This window comes from Zea mays, chromosome 3 (genome assembly GCF_902167145.1).
Source record: "Zea mays cultivar B73 chromosome 3, Zm-B73-REFERENCE-NAM-5.0, whole genome shotgun sequence".
Taxonomy (NCBI): domain Eukaryota; kingdom Viridiplantae; phylum Streptophyta; class Magnoliopsida; order Poales; family Poaceae; genus Zea; species Zea mays.
Window position 1 is genome coordinate 89,516,772 of NC_050098.1, and position 14,957 is coordinate 89,531,728.

The 14,957-nt window shown below is 42.9% G+C and overlaps 2 long non-coding RNA genes across 2 annotated transcripts; both read right to left on the minus strand.

The window, feature by feature from the left end:
- Window positions 1–2,121: 2,121 nt before the first annotated feature.
- LOC103650373 (uncharacterized) lies at window positions 2,122–3,216 on the minus strand. The gene is made up of 2 exons (XR_564116.2): window positions 2,962–3,216; window positions 2,122–2,399 (listed from the first exon to the last, which is right to left on the minus strand). It is a non-coding gene; the product is annotated as an uncharacterized lncRNA (long non-coding RNA).
- A 481-nt stretch (window positions 3,217–3,697) lies between these two features.
- Window positions 3,698–4,096, minus strand: LOC109944825 (uncharacterized). The gene is made up of 2 exons (XR_002268029.1): window positions 3,996–4,096; window positions 3,698–3,868 (listed from the first exon to the last, which is right to left on the minus strand). It is a non-coding gene; the product is annotated as an uncharacterized lncRNA (long non-coding RNA).
- Between the last annotated feature and the right edge of the window lie 10,861 nt (window positions 4,097–14,957).

Sequence of the window (14,957 nt, forward strand, 5' to 3'; positions counted from 1 at the left end):
AGGATCAAATACCACAATCTCACACGAAGGTGAGTCACAGAAGAAACACAATAAAACAGGAAACCTCAAATTAAAGTACTGAATTATTACATAGATCGGAGTTTTTCAAGTAGCGAATAAAAGTTCACAAAATAAAATGCAGCGGATAATCGATATCATCGGTAGCGAGGAATCAGGCGAGGCCTAGTGTACTACTCCTCTTGCTCCTCTCCTGCTGGAGCAGCATCCCACTCGACCGTCCAACCCGGTGGCAGGGTAGTAGGCCAAGTCACACTATCAACCATGTCCTGAAGCGTACCTGCAAAATTATGCCACAAGCAAGGCTGAGTATACTAATACTCAGCTAGACTTACCCGGTGTGAGGAAACTACTCCTATACCTCTAGACCACGCAGCTGTTTGGCTGAGGGGTTTGGTTTGCCAAAAGCACTAGCTGTATCTAAAATCAAGTTTTAGCTTTTCAATTTCTAGCCTCATTAGATTAGCTAAGTTGGCTCTTTCTAAGCATACATGGTAACAAGCATTTAGTACAATCAACAAGTTATTTCATGTAAACCTCATTTCACTTCTTACTCAATGTAGTACAAGGGGTCAAGCAGTCTCATTAGCTGCGAGAAGCAGACGATTCGAATCGAGTTTTTATCCTTGCAAGGTAAACCTAAACACACGACATGTCAGGGCACTCCGTCCCCACACATGTCAACCGTCCCCATTGATTCCCCGTTCGTGGCTAGGGCTCACCGCCTTGGCATACAATGCTCCACTGACCCCGGCTGCCGCCGTGCAGTGACCGCACTTGTACCCACCATAGCTAGCATGGGAGACCCAGTCTCAGGACGAGTGACGGATAAAGTCTGCGCCTGGCTTCACTCAGGTACTAGGTTTACCGGTTACCATATTTCCCGACATGTTCTTAGTACGTTCAAACGCTTGACTCTGGTATCCACACATTAATCCTTAATTCTTTTCCCGTCTCATAGACAAGGCATCGTCCTTGGATCCAAGTCCATAGACCATCATAGATCCCGTTATTAAGATGAATACAATCAATTCCTGACCTCGCGCGAGTTTTAGAAAAATCACTCGACTTCTACCGAGATCTGGTTTAGCAAGCAGCTACTCGACCTAGCATACTAGTATTCATCTCAAAAAGGAATCCTAAGTTCATGCAACTACAGGTTTCAAGCAATTCCTACACTTATGTGCACATCACAAGCCTACAAACATTAAGTGTAGTAAAGTAGCATATATAAATACAGTTATGCATAAAACCGGGGCTTGCCTTCAATAGGGCTGCGGGGAGATCCTTAGTGCAGTCTCGGAAGCTTGCTCCTGGTCTTCCTCGTGGACAACTCCTTGCTCGGGGATGAGCACGTACTCTCCGTCAGCTAGATTGCAGTCTAATGAATGCAATGAGTAAGTTACATGCATGATATGATATGTAATTTAGCAATTAACTTTGATGGTGACTAATCTACTTAAATTAGGTAGAGTTTAATCTTGCTACAACAGATTCTTGTGGTACATTTAGCAAATTAGGGTCAAGCTTAGTTAATTTAAGTGGTAAGTCTATTTTGTTGTTCCACTGATTTTCTTTTAATGTCTTAGTGAGAACTTAATAAGATTTCTAGTTGAACTTATTGGAGCGAGGTTTATTATTTTCCTTGCTTCTTCTTATTTCACTACTACAAATCATGTGATATAAGACGGTTAATTTTCAGTTATTAAGACACTTATGAAGTGTCCAAATTTGATGGAGTCGTAAAAGATGTCCCACATTTAAGATGGATATAAACCGTCTTAAAAGATATTATATAAGACATTTTTTAATTTATAACCGTCTAAAAAAGATATTTGTTTAAGTCATTTTGTCCGGTAAACCGTCTTAAATTAGATTTTGTTTAAGACACTTATTCTAAAGAACAATCGATGGTACGGACATTATAAGTCACAAAATATTTATCAAATTGTCTAGAATGTCCTATAATAATAGACGCTTGCAATAGGAAAACCATCTTATTTAGGCGACTGATATTAGACGTTTTAGGAACCGACTTTTTTAGAGACTGGTATTGTACGTTTTGGGAACTGTCTTATTATGGTTTAAATGAAATGACTTACATGGCAATACATTCTTCAATTTATAATCATTTTTGAGATACCACATTATAATATACATACACACATATATTTAACAACACTATAGTTAATATAATGTAGATAAGTATCATTCAATATCTCATAAATAAGCATTGCTAAATAACTCATACATAAGTGTACTCTAAATCCAAACTAAAATACTAACTGAATTGCGCTAAATTTGAGCCTAACTAAGTATATATGATTTCAACTCTACACACTTGACCGACCACCAAAATTTGAGTTCCATTCCATCTTTTCCTATACGACAAATAAGAGAAGACAATAGTGAGTAATTAGACACAGATGAACACCTTATATTATGGCATATCAAAAATATCAAAAAGGTCATATGAATGCTAGATTTAGTTATGTGAAGCATCCTCAACCCTGCATAATCCAGCAATGTCTATCACCTCATTCATGAAGAAGTCGAGCAACTGTTCTCGAACATTTGCTATCTCATCAAGCAATAGTTGGACCAATACCATGATCCAAACTTTCCAAGAAATGTTACCAATGAAACAGCTCAAGAAATGAGCAATAGCTAGACCAATATCATGATCCAAACTTTGCCTCACTATGTCCCGAGACAAGTGCTCCAACGACCAGGCATATTTTGCTTACAGGTGGACACATTATATTATTTAGTTCCTTGATACTATTTTTTATTATCATGTGAATATGAAAGGGTGCTATAAATTTTCAATAAATAGGTATTGCTAGGAAGGCAGCTATTCAGACTAAAAATGGCTAAGCGTCATAGGAAGGAAGCAGGCTTATAGTTACCTGCGCAAGGTGTGTAATGAAACAGTAAATATACCTAAGTTGTCAATCAAAAGGGCCTTCACCTTCCATTTGCCATTGCACTCATGATTCTTGTTTTTCTACATAACACAAAAGTAACTCATGTCAGAACATATAACGAAGCTGGCAGAACATATAACGAAGCTTGTAGCTATAACCCAATTGTCTTGTAACATGTGGCTCTCTTATATAGTACTATATTTCATATCTGCTAAGATGCACCTAATATTAACCCCCTTTTTTGTTAGGAGATGAACTGAGGCTGTCTTGTATACATTAGTGTATTATGCGCGCCCATGCGCGCATGGAGAACAATAAATCAGTGTATTAGTAGAACTGTAGTATGATTGTATTTAAAGTGACGATGCTGGTTGTCAACCGGATAAAACATTATAGTATACAACATAGTACAGACTTAAGATGAGTTCATATTCTTTATCTACTTGAATCTTAGCATGGATAGGTGTACCCTATTGGTACAACAGAATCATATGAGTAGAAATAGAAGACATTGTAGAAAAATGATATGGTATTTAGATTCATTGACAGTCCATGTTGCATGATTGTACTTCGTAAAAAATTAGTAATAAACATATTAGTTTAAAAGAGTAAAGGTACAATCTGGAGAGGTGACTAAGCAATGTGTAAGTTAGAACATGGTGCTAAGTAGAAGTACATCAGAGGATATAAGTACAGCTGGCATCAATATTAACAGGTGATAAAAAAACATATTAGGTACAACATGTTGCTACCATAAATGTATTTGAGTGGATATAGATCACCGGTTCATCGGATATGATCATGTTGACATGATGGAGAGGACCATCATTTGTTGCGCCTTGGAATTCCCATTCTCTAGTGACGCTTACTCTTATCACATCATGTACATTTCAAGGATCGAACGCCATCACTGGTGATGCCACCTGCATATAGAGAAATAAAACCATTTAGCATATTGTTTTTAAGCCACGGTGAACAATGAGGCACTAGACAATACAAAGTTGCACTAGACAAAAAGGAACAATGAGGCAGACACGTTGAGGGATATACCTAGCACAATTATGATAGTATGGACGTACATGTACATATGTATGGGGCTCGTGTGCGCACATGCATATATGCATCTGCATATGGAATGCAGCGAGACTGAGGGAAGAAGAACAGGCGGGGGGAAAGAGGAAAACAAAATCTGCACATTGTAAATTGAAGACCAGGGTGGTACAGAATGCATAATCTATTGTCCGAAGAGAATGCGGCGAGGTTTTCTACTTTTGCTTTTCCTTGGCAGACATCAGACAGATCACACATGCCTGCATTTCAGTCGCCAGAATCGTAGACCAGAGAAGAACCATCTTTGTAGGTTTTATTTAGCCCAGAAACTCATCACCGTCCAGCTAAAAAACCAAGGCAAACTCAGTTGAAGAATTGGTATTCTGCTCCAAAAAAGGAAAGTTGTGTTTCATTTGCTGCTCAGCTATGTTTCCTTCATCACTTAGGAGCCTTTAGTTAGCTGCTCAAACAAAATCTGCAAAATCCTAGGACTTTGTAGAAGTATTCTAAACATACTTCCACTTAAAAATAGTGTATATCTAATTTGATCCCAAAAAGGTAGCACACTAGACATTAAAACTCAGTCCGCGCGATGCCAAGAAAGCACAAACTGCAATTGATAGGAAGTCATCAAACAAATCCATAATGATCGTTTGCCATCGGTAGACATCCTCAAAAAATGAGGCTGTGTAACAATGTGAGCGCCCACCCAAAAACCAATGTGACAAACACCCATTGAAAAAGTCCGAGGAATAACAGAAAAGCCCCATCTAACACCAAGGCAGAAGACCTATGTCAATCCAAAACTTGAACGTAAAGACCTGTGTCAAACCAAAACTTGAACGTATCTTTGAACCAAACTAGGAACATACATTATGCAGTTGAGGCAGCAAGTAAACCAAACGCGTACCTTTTAGCATACACAATTCAACCAGTTTTTTTCGCACAGACATCACGAAACAGGAATAACTTAGTGTTTTTGTTTTAAAAAGAATTTAGCACACACAGCTACATAGTATGTGAAACCTGAATTTGTGGATTGATTTTAGTTACAAACTCATACCGATTGCAAATTCGAGTCACTTACATGCAAACACCTCAATGCTTTATCCGTGACATATAGAAAACATAACATATTCCAAGTTTAAAGTTGCATCATTTAGCAGCTCGAACCTACTTAAAGGTTAAACCAACCAGTATATTTAGGGGGTATTGGTTATATTACGCAAAGGTTTGATGGGTCTAAATCTGAATTTGAATCTATATGGCGCCAGAAACGTCGGGCAGGGAGAAGACGCCGACCAGCAGAGCACTGAGGGGGAGAGGGCGGCGTCGGGGAATGAGATGAGGGCAGAGGACGCCGGCTCCAAGGGTGCTGGGGAGGGGCTCGGCCGGCGGCAAGACATGAGCTAGAGACGAGCACCATGGATTGGCCAGGGAGAGGAGGCGGTATGGAATCAGCAGAGAAGAAGCGATTTGGGGATAAGGCTGAGAGAGGAGGCGGTGTTAACTATAGAAGGAAACAACAGGAGAGGAGACCATACGAAGGAGATAAGAGAGCAGAGAACAGCGGTGAGATACTTCCAGAGAAAACACGTGTATTCTAGATAAGGATAGAAAAAATTAGACACGTAGAAGGTAAAAGTTAGCTTTCCCTCTCCATATTTTTATCAAATTAGTATAGACATATATCTAACTTAGCCCGGGTTTTAGACAAGAAACAATCGAAACGAACTGGAACGATGTCAACAACGGTATTTTAGACTGCGTTCGATTTGATATGAAATCAAATAATTTCTTATGTGGGCTGAACACCTGATTCCACGACTATAGACAATTTACTGGAGAAACAGATCTCATTTATAAATCCTCGGACGTGACGTTTCAATTAACGATAGGGGACTAAATTATTTTACACATAAAAACTTGAGTCATCGAGTTCTATTTAATTTAGTTGAGCCTAGATAATTTCACCGCTATTCGAACATCTATCTAGAAAACAGCTCAATTTATAACTCTATGCCTCGGATTGTGATCGAATTTATAAAATCGAATTCTCATATTCGCGTACTAGATCGATCCAAATAGCATAGGTTTAACATCTTGAAAGTTTTCTAAAATCCAAACATCTCTAAAATTTTTGGACGACTTAGATAGACAGAGATAGATACGATATCAAAATAGCGATAACAAAGATGAGTAAAATTTAGTGTCCATTTTATTTTCACTGAAATCTCGTGCTTAAGTCCATAGTCGATGTCAAACGGGAAATAAACACCTGGGGTGTTACAAAAACATTCGAATCTGAATATATATATCTTCATCTAAATTTTATGTCAATTATTTAAAAATATATAACGAATTTTAAAAATGTATAACGAATTTAAGTTTTACTTTTTATGAATATTAATAGTCTTAATGCTAAAAACAAGAATATAAAATTACATAGTAAATTTTATATATTAATTATTCACAATTAAAGAAAGAAAATAAAAAAATTAACATTCGACTAAGCATCATTTGGGGGAGAAAGTGGGGGCTCTCTACAAAACAATAGAGGCCCTAGACAAGACGGGAAGGAGCCACCAGAAGGGCTTGAGGTTTTAATAAAGATATATATCATCAAACTAAGCTGAATTTATTATTTACTATATTTTTCACAATGCGTCTTATTAGAAATATCATACGAAGACAGTTTCATATTTAAAAGTACCCAATATACTCAATAACATCTAAGACAGTTCTTATAGTCTAGACGACTCTAATAATATCTTTATTTGAGATGGTTTTATATGCAAAAGTGTCTAATATACTAACCAAAATTTAAGACAATTCTTGCAATCATAATGACTCAAAAGGTATATTCATCTGAGACGATTTTTAATAATAACTCGTCTTAAATCAATATAAGACATTTCTTACGGTGTAACTGTCTCAAAACACTTCTTTATTTAAGACGGATCTCCAACAAACTGTCTTACCTTACTCCTCACCATACAATAAAAGACACTTCTATAAAATGCATTGATATCCGTCTTAAACTGTGTGTCTTAAATAAGCATATCTCTAGTAGTGTTTCCTCTATGCTTTTAGGGTGGGTTTGAATTACAAGTTATATTAATAAATTTTCAACAATTCTGAAAAAACTGCAGTGGCTTCTTACTGGTGTATAATTCTCTGTCTCAAAATTTGGGGTTTAAAAAGTAAGTAGTTCTTTCTGGATAAAATTATCAAATATTAGGGCAGGAGGGGTGTTTTGAACTATGGATCCTTTTTAACAGAGGGTTATTCCTTAAGATATATTTTTGCTGGCATCTAGATGTCATAACATGACTTTGCACAAATTTCTAGCCATTAATGCTTACTAGTTATTTTATTATGATTTTCCAAAGTTTCTAGCCAAAGGGGTGCTTTCTACTACCACTATATTTGAAAAATATCAAACAACAGATTTCTGATTTTTCCTAGCTTCTTCTTTGTGCAAGAGCAATCATTCTGAAGTTTGGCATCTTTTTGCTTAAGGAAAAGTTGGTAGGAATTATCTGGATTAAATGACCTTTTTCATGAAGTATTGGCAATGGTATTAATTTGCAGCCTTCAATTGGGTTTTGCATTTTTCTCTGGTGGCTTATCTCATCATTGATCTAGTATAATTTTATTTGCCCATTATTGCATTATTTTTGGGTTGCTCATGATTTATTTGGAATAGGACCGAATATTAAGTTTTATTTGTTTACCCTACAACAATGGTATTTATTTGGCAATGGTATTTATTTGGCAATGATTTATTTGGCAATGGTATTTAATTGTTTACCCTCCAGCAGCTACTCCAGGGGTTGGGGCGCCCAGTGGTGGTGCAGGGGGCGCCTCCAGGGGAAGCACAGGGGAGCAGCTCATCACGGACTCTATCTCCTGTTGGAGCGAGAAAGAAGAGCCCTGCTGCTCCTGCTCCTGTCGTCGACGTTCCTGCTCCTCATGCAGGCGGTGGTGCAGTCTCTCCAAGTGGCTGGACTGTCCGGCCACGGGACGGTGAAGCGGACGCTCAGCAAGGCGGGAGGGTAAGAAGGGGATGACGGACTTTCGTGCAGTGTGTCTAAGACGAGCCATCTACAAAAGACACCGCAAGAAAAAGAGTGAGAACATAATTAATATGACCAGCAAGTAATGAACCATAAATAAATGAAGGATTAGAATAAAACACAAATTTCAGCAAGGTATAATATACAGTAGAACATAGTTTTGGTCGGTATGACCAACTTTTGAAGGGATATCAAAGTCAAGGCAGGGACAGAGGTCTATAGTCCTTAGAACGACCATTCTACTCTAGGTTAGCGGTCCTACAGTCAGCACGGCTTTGATACCACTTATGTCACACCCGGTTTTAGAAGGCAAACCGAATACGAACCATGTACGTGCCAGGATCAGTAATTCACGTACACATCAGTTACATAACATGGACATCATCACATAGTGCTCAAATAGTATTAAAAATGGGAAATAATAGTCGATTACATCATACGTCTGAGACGTCCATATAGTCCTTACAATAAATCAAAGTGCGGAAAAGAAACGTAGATGAACGCGGCCTTCACAGGCAGCCGACTAGGGGTTGCCGCTAACCCACGCCTAGAACTCGTCGTAGTCTTGGAACTCCTAGAAGTCTCCTTCCACAGCTTCATCTTCGCCTAAGCAGTGGTTGCAATGCTGACAACCTGGGGATGGGGGGGTTTGGTGTGTAGAGCAAGGGTGAGTACACATCAACATACTTAGCAAGTATCCTGTTTGGCTGTAGTGGACTAGCTTTATGTGGGGATAAGTTAAGTAGTTGCTTTTAGTTGGTCAGATTATTATTTTACTAATAGAAAGCCAGGTTTTAGCATTAACCCAAGTTATTAGCCCGATGTACCCTTTCCAAACGGAAAGAATACCACTTACCAGCACCATAGTCATAACCAGAACCATCAGTCTCATTGCCACCTGTAAACCCAAATGTCTCTGATCAAGTACCACTAATCACTGGAGCTCCCTTGGCCGCTCATAACCGCGAGCACGGCTGATATATCAGTTTTCAAACACTCTGCAGAGGTTGTGCACTTTACCCACAAGCTGTGATTCCCTTTCTGCCCCGAGAGAGCTACTCCCCATTGACCACTACCTAGGTGGCCTAGCAGGGCATCACTACGTAGCCTTTACAAAGATTCCCCGGGGCTGTAGCCACCCGTTAGGTTTCCTAAATGCACCGCACTCCTCCCCAAGGGGCGAACCCAAACTTGGCAGAGCGAGCCACATACACCGAGCCCCATTGACGGCACGACGGCTAAGTGAACTACACCCCGATCCTCTAATTATTCAGCTAAGGGCACCCCATTCCACCCTCATGGTTGCACTGTTTTCCCGGGCGGTCATCCATAGAACAGGTCCTTACGGAGAGGCACTCGAGAAAACCGCTCGAGCCCCCTTAAAGGCCACAAGTATAACATCATAATAAGAGAAGGGAAAACAGCGTATCATAAATAATCTCATCATGTTCATTGATTAGAGTTAAGCAATAGCATAAAGCTAAACAATAATAATCCAACCCACGTAGGTAAACAAGGATATGGATAACAAAAGCTAGTCAACCCTTAGGTATAAATGTGTAATGCGGGAGGTGAATTAAATAATGAATAGGACAGAGATAGGTCAAGGGACACTTGCCTCCACCAACCGACTGCTGCTCAGGGGCTTCTCCTGCGAGTTCTTCGGGTTCTCCGACCGGATCGTTCTCTATGTGAGCGCAAACACACATACATCCACATATTTAATACAAAAGAACAGTACACCATACCATAGAGTGCAGTAAGTAAACAGACGTTCCACGCGGGCTCGCAATTACGATTAAGAGAGAAAGAGAACAAGACAGTCGAGAAGCGGTCACGTTACATGATTATAAATTAACCACTCGCTTAATAGAAGGAAATTAATGTAGACACTATGTTTAGCGTAAAGTAAAGTCATGTTTCATGTCTAATCATTATAAGCGGATGAAGAAAAATAAAAAGAATTGTCGCGCGGCGAGACGCGCGACATAGCACTCTAAAACGAATTAAGAAATTAACGACTCGTCGCGCGACCGAGCACGCAACGAGACACTTCGCATTAATTATAAAGAGACGTTAAGCATCGCGCGACGAAACGCACGACGGCATACGTCGACTAGACTGAGTCTAAAGTGGAACGCCGCGTGAATACACGCGCGACGTTACACCTTAAACAACCTGAAATTAAAATGGATCGTCGCGCGACGAAGCGCACGACGCAACACATAAATAGAATCTAAAATTAGACAAACCCATCGCGCGACGAAGCGCGCGACGTAGCACGCTAACTAACGGAGTTTGACATTGACTACCAACCAAAAATAATCACCGCGAACGCGGGTCGCGCACGCGGGAACGCGCTAGCGGTAAACGGGGAAGCGAGAGGCCACGCCAAGGCCACGCGAACCACGCCAAGGGCCAGGACGACGCGCGCAGGGGGCCGAGGCCGCGCCGGGGGCAGGGGCCGCGCCGGGGCCGGGGAGGGCGCTACGCCGGGGCCGAGCCGCCGAGGGGCCGCGCCGGGCGAGCAGGGGGCGGGTGCCGCGCGCCGCCGTGGGCAGGGGGGCGGGCGGGGGGCCACCGCGCGCCGGCGAGCAGGGGACGGGGCGGGGTCGCCGCGGGCAGGGGGCGGGCGGGGGGCCGCCGCGCGCGAGCAGGGGGCGGGCGAGGCCGCGCCGCCGTGGGCCGGGGAGGGGGCGGGGGGCGCCGTCGCGGGCCGGGGAGGGGGAGGGCGTGCGCGGGAGAGGAAGAAGAGGAGGGAGAGGGAGAGAGAGAGGAGAAGGGGAGGGGAGGGGAGCTCACCTTGGGGTCCAAATTCCGGTGATCGCCGTCTCCAATTCCTAGGGCACCACGGGGAGAGAGAGGTGGAAGAGGGAGAGGGAGGTTGTTGCGCGGGAGATCCAAATGAGAGAGAGAGAGAAGGGGCGCATGGGGGGGTGTGGGCGCCAGGGGCGCGCAGGGCCGGGTTGGGCCGGGCCACTTCGCGGGTCTAAAACACACGACGTGCACGACCACTAAACGAAATTAAATCGCGAATCGAAATCCGGAACGGAACGAGACGAACACTCAACATCAGACAAAGAAATGTGCTTCGGCATGATGCAACACCCATGACACCTAGGTTTTGGTTTATACATGACACGAACACCTGTCGCTATACTGGTTTGAAATTGGGAAGAAGGAGCGAAACATGAAAGAGAAAAGAGAGTAACGCCCGAATTTGGTGAGAGAAAAGGAGAAAAAAAATTCTACCCCCCAAATTCAGGGCGTTACAAACCTATCCCCCTTAAAAGAATCTCGCCCTCGAGATTCAGGGTTGGCTAGCAAAGAGCTCAGGGTATTTAGCCATCAGATCATCTTCACGCTCCCAGGTTGCTTCTTCCTCAGAGTGGTGATTCCATTTGACTTTGCACATTCTGATGGTCTTCCTTCGAGTGACTCTGTCTGCGGTTTCAAGGATTTGCACTGGCTTCTCAACGTAGGTCAATTCCTCCTAGAGTTCAAGACCTTCCACTGGCAACTGCTCTTCTGGCACACGCAAGCACTTCTTCAACTGAGACACATGAAAAACATCATGCACTGCGGACAGATTCTTTGGCAGACTGAGCTGATAGGCCACTTCTCCACGCCTTGAGAGAATTTGGTACGGACCAATGTAGCGGGGTGCTAGCTTGCCTTTGACTCCGAACCTTCTGAATCCTCTGATCGGTGACACTCTCAGATAGACAAAGTCTCCGACTTCAAAACTCAGCTCTCTTCTTCTTGTGTCTGCATAGCTTCGCTGCCTTGATTGCGCTATCTTCAGATTCTCTCGGACCATCTTGATGTTCTCTTCAGCTTCCAGTAGAATGTCTAGCCCAAACACTTGCTTCTCTCCAGGCTGATCCCATTGCAACGGAGTTCTACAACTCCTTCCATAGAGCGCCTGAAATGGTGACATCTTTCAAACTGGCATGATAACTGTTGTTATAGGAAAACTCTGCATAAGGCAATCTCTTGTCCCATCCGGACTGATCTTGCAACGCACAGGCTCTCAACATGTCTTCAAGAATTTGATTGGTCCTTTCGGTCTGACCATCTGTCTGCGGATGATATGCAGAACTGAAATTCAGATGTGTGCCCAAGGCTTCATGCAACTGCTGCCAGAAATGAGAGGTGAACTGCGTTCCTCTGTCTGACACTATCTTCTTTGGCACACCATGAAGACAAACGATCCGAGACATATACAACTCTGCCAATACTGCACTGCTGTAGTTAGTCTTGACAGGTATGAATTGGGCTGACTTGGTCAAGCGGTCCACTACTACCCAAATGGAATCGTAGCCGGCTCGAGTGCGAGGCAATCCGACTATGAAATCCATACCGATTTCATCCCATTTCCACTGAGGGATCTGCAATGGTTGCAACAATCCAGCTGGTCTCTGGTGCTCTGCCTTAATTCTTCGACAACTATCGCACATAGCCACATGCTCTGCGATTTCCCTCTTCATTCCGAACCACCAGAATTTCTTCTTCAGATCCTGATACATCTTTTCACTGCCAGGGTGAATCGAATAGGCTGTCTCATGAGCTTCCTTGAGGATCAACTCCCGAATGGATTGGACATTGGGAACACACAAGCGGTCTTTGAACCATATCACACCTTCTGCATCTTCTCGAAAATCTTTGCCTCTGCCATCTAGAATCAGTCGCCAGATCTCACTGATCTTCTCATCATTCTTCTGTGCTTCTTTAATTTCCCGTTCCAAGGTAGGTTCCAACTCAACTGTGACTCCTCGCGAATTATTTAGAAATCCGAGACTCAATCTGTCAAACTCCTTGGCCAACTCGTAAGGCATCGGACGAGCGACCATCATATTGACTTGACTCTTCCTGCTCAAAGCATCTGCCACTACGTTTGCTTTGCCTGGATGGTAGTGAATCTCCAACTCATAGTCTTTGATCAGCTCTAACCATCTTCGCTGCCTCATATTCAACTCTGACTGAGTGATTATGTACTTCAGACTCTTGTGGTCTGTGTAAACATCGCATTTCTGTCCATACAAGTAGTGCCTCCATGTCTTCAGTGCGTTAACCACTGCTGCCAACTCTAGGTCATGGATTGGGTAATTCTTCTCATGAACCTTCAGCTGTCGGGACGAGTAAGCCACAACTCTTCCCTCTTGCATCAACACACATCCCAAACCTATGTAACAAGCATCACAATACACCGGGAAGGGCTTGTGCACATCAGGCAAGACTAGGACAGGCGCTGTAGTCAACTTCTCTTTCAGCGCTTCAAAGGCCTCTTGACATTTCTGGGTCCACTTGAACTCAACTTTGTTGCCTAGCAACGCTGTCATTGGTTTCGCAATCTTCGAAAACCCTTCAATGAATCGCCGATAATATCCGGCCATTCCAATGAAACTCTTGATTCCTCGAGCATCTGTTAGCGCTTTCTAGTTCAGAATGTCTGCCACTTTCTTCGGATCCACAGCCAATCCTTCTTTGTTGATTATATGACCCAAGAACAGGACTTCACTGATCCAGAACTCACACTTGCTCAACTTTGCATACAACTGGTGCTCTCGCAATCTCCGCAATACCATCCTCAAATGATCTGCGTGCTCTTCTCCGCTTTGAGAATAAATCAGAATGTCGTCGATGAATACCACCACAAACTTATCAAGGTAATCCATGAATACACTGTTCATTAAGTTCATGAAAAAGGCTGGTGCATTGGTCAAACCAAAAGACATCACTGTGAACTCATACAAACCATACTTGGTAATGAATGTCGTCTTTGGAATGTCCGAAGGTCGGATCTTGAGCTGATGATAATCTGACCTCAGATCAATCTTGGAGAACACACTGGCTCCTCTCAACTGGTCGAACAGATCTTCTATTCTGGGCAAGGGATACTTGTTCTTGATCGTGACTTCATTCAGAGCTCGGTAATCGATACACATTCTCTTGGTGCCATCTTTCTTCTCCACGAACAAGACAGGAGCGGCCCAAGGCGAGGTGCTTGGCCGGATGTAACCTTTCTCTGACAGCTCATCAATCTGCTTCTTAAGCTCGACCAACTCTGGTCCAGATATTCTGTAAGCCCTCTTAAAGATAGGGGAGGTTCCAGGAAGAAGCTCTATGGCAAACTCAACTTTCCGCTCTGGTGGCATACCCGGTAAGTTCTTTGGAAACACATCTGGGAACTCGGACACAACCTTGATACTCTCAATTGGGTCTGCTTCACTGCTATCGACAGTCATCTGATAACAACTTCCTTTCTTCGGCTCAGGCGGGACTAACTCGGTCACCACTTCCTCTCCTAGTGGGGACACCAACTTGATTGTCCTCTTATCACAACTGATAACTGCCTGATACTTATCTAGCCAATTCATCCCTAGGATGACATCTATTCCCTGAGTACCCATTACTATGAGGTTAGCGGGAAACGCTATCCCCCTTATTTCCACACTTATATTCAAACAAATGCTATCGGCTCGGATTCTACCACCGGCTGAGTAAATTTGAATGGGGGTTGACATGGTAGTAATTGGAAGATTATGTGCTTCTACCCATGATGCAGTAATGGAAGAATGCGTTGCTCCAGTATCAAATAACACTTCTGCAATATGGGAGTCGACTGGGAACATACCTACTATCATGCCGGGGGTCTCCTGAACTGCTTCAGCCTCCAAGTGATTCAGTCTTCCATGATTGTAACGCGGCTGAGAGCGGTTGCCTGCTCCAGGCTGAGACACATTCTGCTTTGATGGGGCATTGGGGCCTGACTGCTGCTGGGCTGCCTTCTTCGGACATTGCATAACGCAATGGCCTTGCTCTCCACAGTGGAAACATGCTCTGTTTCCAACCTGAGCTGGTGCTGCCTGATTGTTCTGCT